Raw genomic sequence first — 14,790 nt, 5'->3', positions numbered from 1 at the left:
TCCTTGTCCCCAAAGAGCTTACAGTTTGACAATGGTAGATGACAGTGTAAATGGGGGAGGAGAGAGGTTAGGTAATAAAACAGAAGAAAGAAGAAAGCAAAGACAGTCACTTGCTGCCTATTGGTGAAGGGATTAAACCAAAATGAAGGATTTTGAATGTGAAAAGAAAAGAAAATGGATTATGCATCAAGGTCTGATTTGCATAAACATGACTATATTATGCTTCTTATATTGCATTGAATATGCTGTTCCTGAATAAGTGTTTGGTTTATACCAGGGGTGCCCAAACCCCAGGCCTGGGGCCACTTGCGGTCCTCAAGGATTCCCAATCTGGCCCTCTGAGAGCTCCCAGTCTCCAAAAAGCTCTGGCCCTCCAGAGACTTGCTGGAGCCTGTGCTGGCCTGACGCAACTGCTTTCAGCGTGATGGCCAACTGTTCGACCTCTCATGTGAACTGTGGAATGAGGGCTCCCTCCACTGCTTGCTGTTTCACATCTGTGATGCAGCAGTGGCAGCAAAGGAAAGGCTGGCCTTGCTTTGTGCAAGGCCTTTTATAGGCCATGAGCTATTGCAAGACCTTCATTCATTCATATAAGTTCATCTCTAATATATTCATTTATGTAAATTTATTCAAATTTGAAATGTAAATTAACTCTTTTTTCCCTGACACAGTGTCAGAGAGATGATGCGGCCTCCTGCCAAAAACTTTGGACACCCCTGGTTTATACTAACATTTCTCATATGTGGCTATGCTCTGCCATACACAGTCACATGGAGAAAAGAAGCAGAGCTTGTGTGTACTGTACTGACTAACCCTAAGCTGCAAGCAATTCCAAATAGATGTATAGATGTGCTTAGCAAACAGCCCAATCCTGAGCTGCACAGAGTGTGGGGTTGCCATGGTGCTGAAAATGGCTGCTGTGGCATCCTAAGTGCAACCGGGCCGCTGCCGTCAGCTCCCGGGTAAGGAAAGCAGTCCTCCAATGGGGCTACTCAGAATCAAATGGATCAATGGAGCCACCACAGAATCAAAGAGTTCCATGTCAGGCCACATGGAGCTCAGGATTCAATGAAGTTGAGTTCTACCGGTCCTGCTCTACTCCTTCCCCTGGCATGCCTCCTCCCTGCCCCAGAGCACCTCCCCAATGCCCCCAGCACCACCCAGGCAACCATCAAGCAGCAGAGCACCAGCTTTCCACCTGCGCTAGCCCAGCATGTGTGCACCCTGGGCTAGCTCCAGTGCTGGGATGGCACAAAGCTCTGCAAACGTGCCTTATGGCAAGTTTGTGATAGTGCGTACCAATGGTAAGCCAGTGCACAGAGCTTGGGATTGGGCTCTTAGTTACAGTTAAAGTATGGTGTAATAGGTAGGTAGAATGTGTACTGTACTCAGATGGGGATGACGTCCTCTCTTAACCGTTAAGGTCAACCTTGAGCAGGTTACTGTCCCTTGGTCTTGAATGGAGTAGGTCTTTAATCAGCTGCATCTGCATGAATGCTGTCCGCTGAACCGATTGCTGTGGGATGTTTGAATGCAAGCAGCAATGCTGTTACAAAATTCTCTCCACTCTGCCTTCACCGTGCTCCCATGATCCTACCCAGTGGGAGTACAGAAGAGTTTTATGCGATGGGTTTTCTTAGACTCATGAATGTGCATGACCCTTGACAGAGTAACAATCAATAACAACAAGTCTGTGCCCCAAAGAGCTTACAATCTAAACTTTAGTACAGGGGAGGCATATTTGGACAAAATGCTAGGAGACTCTCAAGAAGATCTGAGCAAACAGAGTTAGGGAGGAGGAGTTTGAGACAGTTAAAACTTAGAGAGCAGATGGTGGAGGTATTCAGAGAGGCTATTCTATCATAATAAAGAGTGGCAAGGAAACACATTTTTGTTATTCAGCAGCATCCCAGCAAGACACCAGCCATTGTATTTCTGATGAGAAATTGTAAAGCTGAGGAAGCCGAGGGTATAATCCTCTAAAATGTGGCCAAGGGAAGGGCTATATAGCCACGTAAAAGGGAAGGTCTATTTTACTGGCCATCAAAATGCCAGCCTCTGAAAGGCCAGCAATGTGGAATCTGGCTACTGGCTTTTGCCTTCCACATTCTTTCAGAATCTGGGCTACAGAGAGGAATCAAAAGGTACATCCCATTGCAGTTTGCTGCGGTGACAGCTTGAAGCAAAATTGTTTACATTTTTTTGCTGGTCAACTGCAGTAATTATATCCTCTGTGTGGAGTCTGCTCCTTTCCTCACCTGCATATGGCATGTATCAGTCCTGTCTGAACTCTTTTGGAGAAGGCAGTCATTAGATGAGTACAGAGATATGGTTACACTTAAGCACTGTGAAGAAATGTGAGTGATTCCTCTGTTTCTAAAATCTTGATCAAGCATTTGTATGTACCTGAGCAAAAAGGCTCTTTGTGATTTCTTCTGTTGTGATGCCTTTTTTTGTAGATGAATTGTTTGCTTTTTATATGTTCTTTTCATATGTTATATGAACTACATTTGCCTCACAGTTTGCTTTTTAGAATCAATCCCAGCATTTTTCAGGCTTGCCTAAAATTCCTTTTGGTCTTTCCTACCTGTGTGAGGGACTTGGCTGTAGGGACTTGGCCCTTGCTCATTCTTTGGTGAAAGGAATTCATATGTGAACACTGTATCTGTAGTTTTGCTCTTTCGCACACACAAGTTACCATTTGACATTGCAGTCATCAAACAATGATACGCATGTGGGAGCAAGCTTTATGCTGCCAGTGTAACCTGCAGCTTGGTACATGGTATGGTACTTCTGCATCATGTAGACAGTTTCCACTCCAGTGCTGAACAGTGACTGAGAGCAGTGCAATTTGCATTGATGTGGAAATTCTCCATAAGATTCTGCAAGATCACATGAGAATCCATGTAACATGTTATATCAGGGCATGGAGGTCAAGGCAACTCCAATAGTGAGGCTGGCCCATAATTCTTTGCACATGGATGATTATCAAAACCTCACAGAAACACAAAATTAATGGCGTTGGAACATAAACAGCAAACAAACATCTGAGCTGCAGTCAACAGATGTGTGTATTTTTTTGTGGTCATATTAACAGATGTGGTTTTTATAAAAAAAAAACTCTGCTGTTTTCTGCTTTGTTCCTAACAAGTAGCTGAGGTCTGATATTTTCAAGTTTAAATTAAACACAGATCCCAGTCAGTAAGACATCCAATGGCTTCTGTTTACTAAGGAGGCTGAGAGTTGTGGTAATTGAAACACTTATAATAAAATGCCCTCTTTTAAATTACACATTTCACAGATTGTTGTAAACAAGGATGCATTTATTGTAAGCGATCTGTCAAAGGTAGTATCTTTGCAAAATTACAGATTCTTGATGGTGACTGAGAAATGAATGAGTGTGGTTAAGACTGTATTGTTACATGTTGTCCACTTTTCCCAAGTGGTGAGACATTCCAGGGGACATTCCAGGTTTCAATTTTCTTTGGAGGAGAGAGAACTGGAGACATATGACATTTTTTGAATATTAGATCCATTTCCAAAATATGGTGATGAGTATAGGTAGAGACAAGCATCCTGCATGCTCATACAAGGCAGCAGATCCCCAAGAGAAATATCCTTCCACCACAAGTGCCTTCACCAACTCCCAGCTCTTTTTTTGTTTCAGGCTATCCCCAAAACTGTCCAATGCTGATTTCTTCTCTCCTCCACCCCTGTTCACTACACTTGCAAACTCATCTGATTGCTTCACCAAAAATGTAACTTGGAACCTATTTCCCATCCTCCTGTTCAAAATATCTTCCCCAAGTGTTTTGAATGGTGGCATGATAAACGTGAATTGTGCTCGGTTCTCATGATGAACCAATCAAGGATCACAACTCTCTCCAGATCACATAACCTAGTGCATGGATTAAGTAGAACTGGACTAATGTTGCTGGGTTTGAACAAGAAGAATCCCTGGCATTCTAGGCAGCCAGGAGGGGCTTCCAACCCAGCTTTTTCTTTACTTGCCTTTCTGATGATTGGCTCCCAGTACATTGGAAAGTCACACATCTAATCTTCACACTGGACCTTTATAAAATGAGGGGAATTTCCTGCCTTATTTGATTAAGCCACAAGATAGAGACCCTTTAGTCATCTAAACCAAATCATCTGACCCTTTTTTTGCTGGATAAAAGGAAAGGTAACATACAAGGATAACAATCTCTGACCCTATTGTTATTGGAGGAGCAGGTGATTTAACAGCCACATCTTTTGGTATGTATAGCTTTTCAATGGCTTAGCTAATGAACATGTAGGCAGGTGCAGAGCTCAGAATGATGAACTGGAAGTGACGTCACAACTGGAAGTGACATTATGCCCGCACTTTTTAAAAACTGCAAATTGGGGGGAACCTGCCTCCTCCGTCCTGCAGTTCACCACTCACTTGATCGGCCACCTCCCTCCAGCCAGTGGCATAGCTAAGGTATCTTAGCTATGGGAGCCAGAGTGGTGTAGTGAATTGGGAGGTGGACTTAGACCTGGAAGATCCAGGTTCGAATCCCCCCTCAGCCATGAAGCTTCCTGGGTGACCTTGGGCCAGTCACTTTTGCTCAGCCTCACCTACCTCACAGAGGACAAAAGGAGGGGAGCAGCTGTGTACATTACCCTGAGCTCTTTGGAGGAAGGGCAGTATAAAAATGTGAAAAATAAAATAAATCTGCTACCTGGGATCAAGGAAGTTTTTGTAGCCCCCCCACTGCAAAATCAAATTTAATTAAGTAAATAAATAAATAAGAAGTGTGCCCCTTATTGGTTAGAGACACTGTGTTGGGGTAAAGAGGGACAGTTATTCTCTCCCTGCTAAATATAAGAGAAGCACCACTTGAAAAAGTGCCTCTTTACCAGTTACCAGGACTCGCTGTGTTATGATACATGGAAATGAGATCTGACTCTTATTAACACCTTATTGGTTCCATGCTGTATAATAATAACATCTCATTGGCTGTCAGAACAGTCTCTTAGGTCAGTTTTGAGTTAAAGAAATCCACTTTTTGTTTCTTAAGGGAGTTGTGTTTCTGTTTTCTGATTAACTGGCCATTACTCTCTACTCTGTCAATAGACATTCTAATGTGGTTTGTTTCATTATATTCTGCAGTAAATTACCTTTCCAATGATATGTAACAGGATGGTATTATTTGTACATACCAAGATTTTCACAATTTTGGCCACTAGTGTCAAGCTCAGCTTGTTGCCCGGTGCAACTGCTATGCCCTGCACCCCTTAGCTACACCACTGTACCATTTAGTGACTGTTTTGCCAGAGTCCCAGTCCAAGCTTTACTTAGAGAATTATGCCCACTTAAAGCTAACTAGCTCCCCTTCTTTCCCTAAAGTGACCCTAGTCCTGCACTGCTGGATGCCACCACCAGGGTAGCTTGTTGAGATTATAGGATGTTTGTAGTAAATTATGAGAGGATTTGGTGTAGGTTCCCAGTCTTGTCCCAATGTGAGCAGGTTGCAAGAAAACACATCAAATACAGCAGAGTACTTTCAGCAGTTGTATTGAGCAAGGGATATCACATTCAGAGTAGTCAGTTAACAGTCCAAGAGTCAGCATTGAGGGCAGTCAGTTCCAGTATAACAAATCCAAATCAGTTCCAATAATACACAGTCAAAGGTTCAGTCCATAAGTCAGTAATATCATATACATACAGTATCCAGCCTCTTCAGTCACTGGCAGCAGTCTCACAGTTACTCCATCAACTCCCCTACTGCTGCTCTTGAGGCTCCATCTGACTAACCCTATATAGTCAGCTCAGCCAATCAGTACTGGCTTGGCCACACCCAGGGTGTGCCTGTCCCAGGTGCTTGCTGATTCTGCTGAATCATCTCTCTGCACCTGCTCCCTGAACCAACATGTAAGCTATGGTTCTGCTACACTCAGAACTCAAGCTGACATAGCTCACCAGTTCAACCTGCAGAGGTCCTCCTTCCTCCTCTCTCCTGGCAGCAGCTTCTCCAACCACTACAGCAACACCTTGGTTCTCAGCAGGTCTTGGGCATGGCAGCCACACACCAATCTCCAGCAGTTGCTGTAAAAGCAGTCTCCAAAGTCCATTCACCCATTAGTCAGTCCACCAGTAGTCCTTCAGCCATTAGTTCCTCAGTCCATTAATCCATCAGTTCTGTTTCCTTACTTCAGCTTTCCTCCTTCTACTACCCACCAAAAACTCTCCCTTCATCAGGTGGTTTTTATCCCGGAGGGCCCTATTGCCTTCAAGTGGCTATAGCTGTGCAGCACAATCACTGCAATCTAAGGCCCTGGTGTTAACCCCATGCTTGCCTGCCAGAGCAAGGGGCCACGGTTGACACCACACTCTATCTCCTTGAGCAGGGGTGCTCAAACTTTCAACTTTAGGGATGCTGGACCTTTAACAAGTGTATAGAAGAGAGAATTTCAGCAGGTGCAGCTTGTCATCCCTTTCAGCATTTCATCCCTTTCATCCATTTCATCCCTTTCATCCATTTCAGCAGGTGCAGCTTGTCCCTCAAGGACAGGGGTGCTCAAACTTTCAACTTGAGGGATGCTGGACCTTTAACAAGTGTATAGAAGAGAGAATTTCAGCAGGTGCAGCTTGTCATCTGTGGGATGACAAGCTGCACCTGCTGAAATTCTCTCTTCTATACACTTGTTAAAGGTCCAGCATCCCTCAAGTTGAAAGTTTGAGCACCCCTGTCCTTGAGGGATCCTGTGCATTTCCATTACACCAGGGCTTTTCAAACTGGGGCGTCATGGGCCGTGGCTTCTGCCCCCATAAGGGGCGGGGGCAGCCAGGAGGCAGGGAGGAGGCATGGAAGGAGGCAGGGAGGAGGATCCCTAGGATCATGCTATTCAGAGGGCCACAGGGGCTTGGCTGCACTTACCAGAGCCTCCTGCAACCTCCTGGAGGTGCAGGGAGCCCTGCACAACCTTCTTCAGGGCTCCCCAATGCTGCAAAAGTGAAAGTAGAGTGACTAGTTTAGTGGAAATGGAGCATGATCACTCCACTTTCACTTTTGCAGCATTGGGGAACCCTGCAGAAGGTCACACAAGGCTCCCTGCACTCCCAGGAGGCTGCAGGAGGCTCTGGTAAGTGCAGCCAAACCCCTGCAGCCCCCTGAGTGGTGTGATCCTGGAGATCATGCTGCCTTCCCCCTGCCCCCGCAAGGACTTACAGCAGTTTTCAAACTCTTGGAGAGTTTGAAAACCACTGCATTACACTATGAAAACCTTGACTAATCCCCTTTAGTCAAAAGACAGAGTCACAAGTCAGTAGCATCAATTGATAATTTAATTAAAGTGGATATTTATCCATTGAAAATGCAGAATAGCATAGGAGAATGTAACACTAAAATGAGAAGGTCTAGGTCAGCTATACAAGGATGAACCAATGACTTTTAGGTTTCACTCCTAAATTATCCTCAAAACAATAGGTTTTCCTTATAGCTGGGAATCCACTGTTTCCAGATGTTACAATACATTCAGAATGGGAAGCAAATTATACATCAAAACAGATTGTTATTTCCAAAATTGAGAAATTGATTCCAGTTACTTTCATATGCAATCTTTGTTGGTTTTCTTTGGCCTGTTTTTTTTAAAGGAATTTTTATTCCATCTTTCTAATCTTAAAAGGGAAACTCAAGATGGCTTACAGTTAAAAATAGATCAATTGATTAATAGATCAAGGCAATCCCACCAGCAGAATCAAAAGCCTAATAGAATAAAAAGCAGCATTCCACAGAGAAAGATTAACCAAAAGCCAACAAAATTTTTTAAAGTCTTCATAAGAACATAAGAAAAGCCCAGCTGGATCAGGCCAAAAGCCCATCTAGTCCAGCCTCCTGTATCTTACAGTGGCCCACCAGGTGCCTCAGGAAGCACACAACAACAGGAGACCTGCATCTTGGTGCCCTCCCTTGCATCTGACAATCTGAAATAGCCCACTTCTAAAATCAGGAGGTTGCACACACCAGAGAAGAGGAAGTAGTCCTTATCTAAGTGCTTTCCAGATACTAGGCACCACAACAGAGAAGGCCCTGTTACGTATAAGTAATTTCCAGCCATGGCTCCATACATAGCTTTGCACTCTTTGGGTATTCCTACAATTTATCCACTCATTCTTTTTAGTGGTAAATCTTGGACTAAAACCAGGGCAACTGGAATTCTGACACAGTGATGCAGTGTGTCAGCTTGGGTTCTCATGCTGGAAATGTGCTCACGGGTGTATTTACTGCACAGGAGAACTGTGCCCTGTGTAAGTAAAGACACAAATCACACAAAAGGACCCCTGCAATAAACTATTGCAGAAAAGAGACTTCAAGGATAAAAGGTGACTTTTTTCTGCCCTAGTCTAAACACACTGATCCTTTGTTTTTGCTGTGGCCTTGTCAGCGAAAGAAAAGGAACGAAGAAAGAAAAGAAAATATCAGTTTCCAGGGGATTCTCTATGAATATCACTGGAGTTTGGAACTGAAGGATACAACATTTCTTAATCCACCAACATTTCTTTCTTTTTTCCCCTAGGTTTGCAGAGTACGTTCTTACAAATGTACGGTTTAGGAGAAGGATTATTGCAGCCATGTTTACTGATGTAGATTTGGGAAGATTCAAATATTTCTCAGGCTTTTACCAAAGCTTTGGAGAAAAAAAGCAAACAATAAGTAACATATTAAAAATGAAGACCTCTCCCAGCTTTACTTTAGCATTATTGTTTCAGGTGTCTAGAGACATGTTTTTGGTGGGGAGAAACCACAAGGCATATCCTAGGAATAGGCGCCGCTGCCAACTAGAACCAGATACAATCTTCTGGCTTCCAGTTAGTGTTTAGTGGCACTCCCAGTTGCATATTTGATACAGTGTGACTGAGATTGATGCAACTGTGACCTCAGCCTCCTTGTGGAGCTAAGGGACTAAGTATTGGGGTACTTCCGCTCTTTACCAAGACATTTAGCATGCTACTGGGCTCTAGTGTCGTCTCCCCCCATTACTCAGTATCATGTTATTTTACATGGAACCTCTGGGAGTGGTCATCAAGGGGTTTGGAGTTGCCTGCTGCATGCAAAGCTTATGATCTGCCCCAGAGCTACAGCTTCTCCCCAGTTTCACTCAACAGGGATTCTCTTTTGTTTTCTATCATGCACCAATAACATTGACAAGCGACACATTCCAAATTAAAAGGCGTTTTGAACATCCCTTGTGACACACACTAAGTCTATCTTAGTGACTTCCCTTACTAATTAATTAATAGACTTGTTTATCTCCAAAACAAAAAATGTACTCCAGTCGAAGTTGCTCAACTTTGGCTGGATTGTGTCCATAGTTTCCATGGAATATTAAACTCTTGTAACTTGTAATATATAAACACGATCTAATAGTTATGAATTTGAACATACTGCTTTCAGAATCTTTCAGTAGATTTCCTGTTGGAAGAAAAAAAAATTCCCTGAGTTTATGAGGCTTCAGGGTCCTATTTTGCATGCACCAACAGCTGCTCAGCATTTATTTCTGAAGGAGGAAGTCAGACATGGGACACTCCTGCTCCAGTGGGCCCTCACGTATGACTCTTAAAACAGGGTTTTGTGCTTAAATCCGAGTGTAAAGAGAGACTGGAGACAAACTGTTATTCCTAAACAAGACAGTAACATGAAGGATAAACAGTGTTTTGGAGACTGAGGAGGCACATTGACTGAAAATAAACCTTTGCTCATCCACAATAACTTTCTGATTAATTCTGTCCCCTGCCATGTTACAGCACGCTGCCCTGCTGATAGAGCATGCACTATATACTATGGTGGGGGAGGAAGTGACTGGACAGCCTGAAGGTAAGTAAGAATATCTTTGGGTCTTCTCAGACCTGCACCAGCCATTTTGCTGGGGTAGATTCAAGGAGAGCCAGGGGTGTTCCAGAGAGGGGATAGGATCTGGGCTCAAGTCACTGCCAGCAAATCCAACCCAATCTCACCCTGACCCTGGCCCTGGTTCCTCCCCCAACATGCCCCATTTCTCCACCCACAGCCCATTCCCACTGCTGACTTACTAGTGCTGTTGAAGGCCTCCAGACCTGCTGCTGTGTGAGCACTACTGCCTGTTTGTGACAGTGGCCCAGAGGTGTATGATGGCGGCACAGCTTTTACACTATTGTAAAGGACTTTGTAAGGCCTTTATTTCATTTGTCAGAGTCTAATAATGTATTCAGATGTATTTATTTTATCATTTTTATACCATTCTTCCTTCAAATAACTCAGGGTGATGTATGTAGTTCCTTCTGTCCTCACAACAATCCTGTGAGGTAGGTTAGGCAGAGAGATAGTGACTGGCCCAAGGTCACCCAGGGGAAAAACTCTTCCATGGATGTCTCATGCAAATGTAAGAAGGTCTTTGAACAAGTTGTGCCCCCTATGTTTAACTATGTCCAGCATAAAATCTACTCCTTATTGGGTCACATTCTTTTTTCAGAAAAATTCTTATAGATGTGGCAGTCTGGATCAAAGCCTGACATGGAGCAGTAGAGAAGCCATTCATATACGAATCCCACAGACAACCAGTGCAACAAGGAAAGAGCTTTAGTGGAACTAGGGCAGGGTTATCTCCATTTGGTTCTTTTCTGAACAAAAAAGAAGGAAAGTGAAACTGGACAAAACCATCTCTTTTCTCTGAGTTGCCTCAGAATCTTTACACACTTCAGCAGGGGAACCTCATCAGTCTCCAGTTGGTACTTCCTTCTAGTGGTGTTCCTAGCTACTGTGGTGCCCAGGGCCACACCTCCATGGGTACTACTCCTTACCTGGAGGTGCCGCCCCCCACACACACTGCCTCCCCCTGGAGATGTTCTGAGGACTGAAGAGGCCGCCTACAGCTTCCCCAGCTCTCAGAATGCCTTCTAAGTGCCAAAAATAGTCACTTCCGGTTTTCAGCTGAAAACCAGAAGTGACGATTTTTAGCCCTCATAACGCCTCTGGGGTGAGGCCCTCAGGGGACAGCCATCAGATTGGTGCACTGATACTATGAGTGCCGTGGAGAGGCGCTGGCAAAGGGGTAGTGGATGGTGGTGCAGCACCGCCCACAAGCCTGGCACTGCCCCCCAAGCCTGGCACCTGGGGTATTTGTCCCCCTTGCCTCCCCTCAGATATGCCCTTGCCTCCCCTCAGGTTACTTATAGACTTGGAGAGTCTATAAGTAATCTGTCTCCAAGTAATTCTGCAATTTCTTCAGGCTCAGCCAGTCCACGTTCATTTCTGAGCTGCTCAGAAAGTAATGCAGATCTCTTGTCTTCTGGCCAACTTGGAAAAGGGTCTGGCTCAGCCATACCCATCATATAGTAATCCCATGGGCATCCCAAGAGATGCACCTAAAGAGTTTCCTATGAAGACTATACTGTAGCAGATCAGGCAGCAGTCTGGGCCAGCCTGAACTGGATTGATGTGACTATCCTTGGTTATTGCTTTTGCTGATAAAAGACAGCAGAAAACTAGAGGTCAGACTCAGTGGAAGTGCAATGTACAGAACACTCCTACCAAACAAATAATTTATCCTTTCACAATGTGGGCAAAGCAAGATCTGGTGGAAAATTTCTGCTGAGCTAGAAAGTTATTTCAAGTTTGTCATCTCATAATCCTAGACATTAATCAAGGATAAAATTAGCAACAATGAAAAATACAGAGTGAAGGGGTGTGTTGGGATACAAATTCCTTTCCTACTGGCAGAGTTGATAGACTGGGTCATCCTCCATTTCCTTGGCACCTTTCTTATCTCATTCTTCTGTCAGACAGAGCTGCAACATATAAATTTGGGGGGAAGGGAGGAGAGAAGAAAACAATGCATTTCACAAGAATACACTAGGAAACCGAGGAAACTTCAAAAGGAGCATACAACTTACCGCTTTTCTCAGCTCATTGTTTAATTTGGATTTAGAGCAATGATTGTCAGTTCCATGAAGGCAAATGATGATTGAGGTGACCCTTCTCCTTGAACTTTTCCAAAGATTAACACCTGGCACAAAGACCTGCACCAGCCTGCTTGTGCTGGCTCTGTTCCCTGTGCTGGATGGCGCTGGTAATTTTGCACTAGGTGGTGTGGGGGTTGGGGGAGGTTGGCAGGACAGAGTTTTGGAGGTGAGGAAGGTGCAATTCTGGGCAGGTCAAGCAGGAGGCAGATCAGGGCTGGATTGGCGGAGCAGGCCTCTGCCGTATCCTAACCCCCTTCTGGCCTGGTGTTATACTGCGCTAAATAACTGGCACAGATCTGAGAAACCCCATAGGGAATATTCCCTTACCCCAAGGTGACTTGCAGCCACCTCCTAACCTGCATTGCATACAATGCAGGCTATGCAGCCTGGCTATGCTGGTGCAGTTTAGGACTGTGCTGTAGTCACACAGCCTTTTAAGGATCCCCCCCCCCCAAAAAAAAAATCAGATGATTTCAGCCTGCTTTGACTGACTATATGGAGGTTCACTACATATACTCATTATGAACCCAGATTCCTGAACAGCCATAAACAAATAATGACAATCACCTGCTGGCATCCAGGAGCATGGGTGGACAGTAAGTTTATACACATGACTGGTTGACCAGTGATGACTGGAACTAAGCTGACAAGAAAAAGCCAACTTGGTATGAAAGCACGTTTGCGTGAATTAGGGTGCAATCCAGAGTCGCCATCTTTGAGAGTCAGCTGGGCTGGTGCGCAGAGGTGTGCCAGCCAGCAGAGGCTGAATTCAGCCTCTGCGCTGACAGACGGAGCAAGCCTTGCAAGGCTGAGCTTGGCCTATGCAAGGATCTGTGGAGGGTGAGGAGGAGGCAGGGAGGAGCTGGGAGGGAGGCATTCCGGGGCAGGGGAGGGTGGGTGGAGGGTGATCCAGGGGGCAGGTGGGTGGGGAGTGGGAGGCAGGGCTGAGATTCTGCTATTATGCCAGATCCTAGCCCTCATACTTGAGCAGCACAGAGCAGCTTCAAGCTGTTCTGCTCTCCTTGGACTTACCTGTTCCATGCAAGATAGGATTGTGCGTTTGTTAGACACTTCTTTGTACAGAATATACTAATGCCATTGAACATGCTCTGATGTTCCTGATTGTCCTAGCTGGTCATTGTTCTGTTATGGTTTCAGAGCATCTTGATCTGACAGTTCTTCATTCTTTCCACCGAGACTGACGGCAACATAGAATGTTTGTGTCTGGTCATCTTTCATTTTTATTTTGATCTCTCTGCAACATCAGCTTTCCTTTTTACAGTACTTATAAAGTAAATATGGGGTTCCCCCTAAATTCAGGGGCTACTTTAAACATATATTCCTATAAGGTGACCATCCCAATTTATGTGCTTTATTTGATCTCATGAGGCTGCAGATTAAAGTGGAATTGGGGGAAAGATACTTTTTAACCCTTTCCTTGAAGATTTCCTTCTTAAAATCCCAGGCTGCTTTTACCTCTGAAGGGTAAAAGATATGGGTTGCTTGAGGGCATTTTTAGTACAATAGTGGTGTGAGGAGAAAGGGTTAAGAGGCCCCTCTTTTTACTGATGGTTTTTTTTACTTTTATTTGCAGCTTCAGTTATTATGTTAAGAAAAACCAGGAATTGAGTCCTTATGAGCATTGCTGTGAATGAATCTGCATTCACAATTTCCATCAGCTCCATGTACCCAATTCTCTTGCTAGTGCGGAGCTGATGCTCAGGGCGAAAAAAAGAAACCTTGATAGTACAACACTGAATCCTGCAAAGGAGGCTATTTTCAGAAATCCAGTAAATATCTGAATCAGATTTCTGTATATGAATGAAAACAGAGCATATGGACTATATTTACAAAAAATCTAAGTTTCCATGGGAAAAGTTGTGACCTTTTCTTTACTAGCAAACTGAAAAACATGAGTTAGTTAAAATTATGGCTGAAGGCATTAATCAAGTAGTCAGTGATTAATTGGTTGGACTGTTGATTACAGATTAAACATACAGCTGTAATTAATCAGTATGGCTATCTGAACTCTCCCATTTGCCACCACTGTTACCCGATTCTATGTTTGATCTTCCAGAATCCCATGTGAGAGGCAAAATGTGAGACCCTCAATAAATTAGCTGTAGAGTAAATAATTTTTACCTTAGTAGGTAGATGACTGTTACTGGTAAGTTCCCCATCTAATTCCTTTTACTGGGTAAACTGGGGTTGGATTTGGAAAAGATGATTTCATAGTCACCAGCCAAAGCTATTAAAGTAGGCTGTCTTGGGGGAAAACATTGCTTCTGGTTAGTGGAGAGCCCCAAAATACGGAGGCTGGGGAAACAAATGTAGTTGTTTCCATTAGATGTCTCTTCTGCATCTTTTTAGATTGTGAGCTCTTTTGGAACAGGGAGCCATTTAATTATTTGATTTGATCTGTGGAGTGGTTTGTGAACTTTTTCTATTGAAAAGTGGTATTTAAATAATAATAATAATAATAATAATAATAATAATAATAATAATAATAATGATGATGATGATGTACTTAAGCTTAATTACAGGGGGGAGAGAGAGTGAGAATACTCGAAGCCCAATCCTATGCATGCCTGTTCAGAAGTAAGACCCATTATAGTCAGTGGGGCTTGCTCCTGGGTAAGTGTGGATAGGATTGCAGCCTAAAGTAGCATTTCTCAAACTGTGGGTCAGAACCCACTTGGTGGGTTGTGACCTGATTTCTGGTGGGTCACACAGTGCATCCAATGAAAACACGGGTGATAGAAACATCAGGTGACTGCCTCAAGCCCTGAGGCTATTTAAAAATCAAATAGCTGCTGACTGCCCTG

Source organism: Tiliqua scincoides, chromosome 1, assembly GCF_035046505.1.
Source record: "Tiliqua scincoides isolate rTilSci1 chromosome 1, rTilSci1.hap2, whole genome shotgun sequence".
NCBI lineage: Eukaryota > Metazoa > Chordata > Lepidosauria > Squamata > Scincidae > Tiliqua > Tiliqua scincoides.
Note: the sequence above shows the minus strand (reverse complement) of the source record.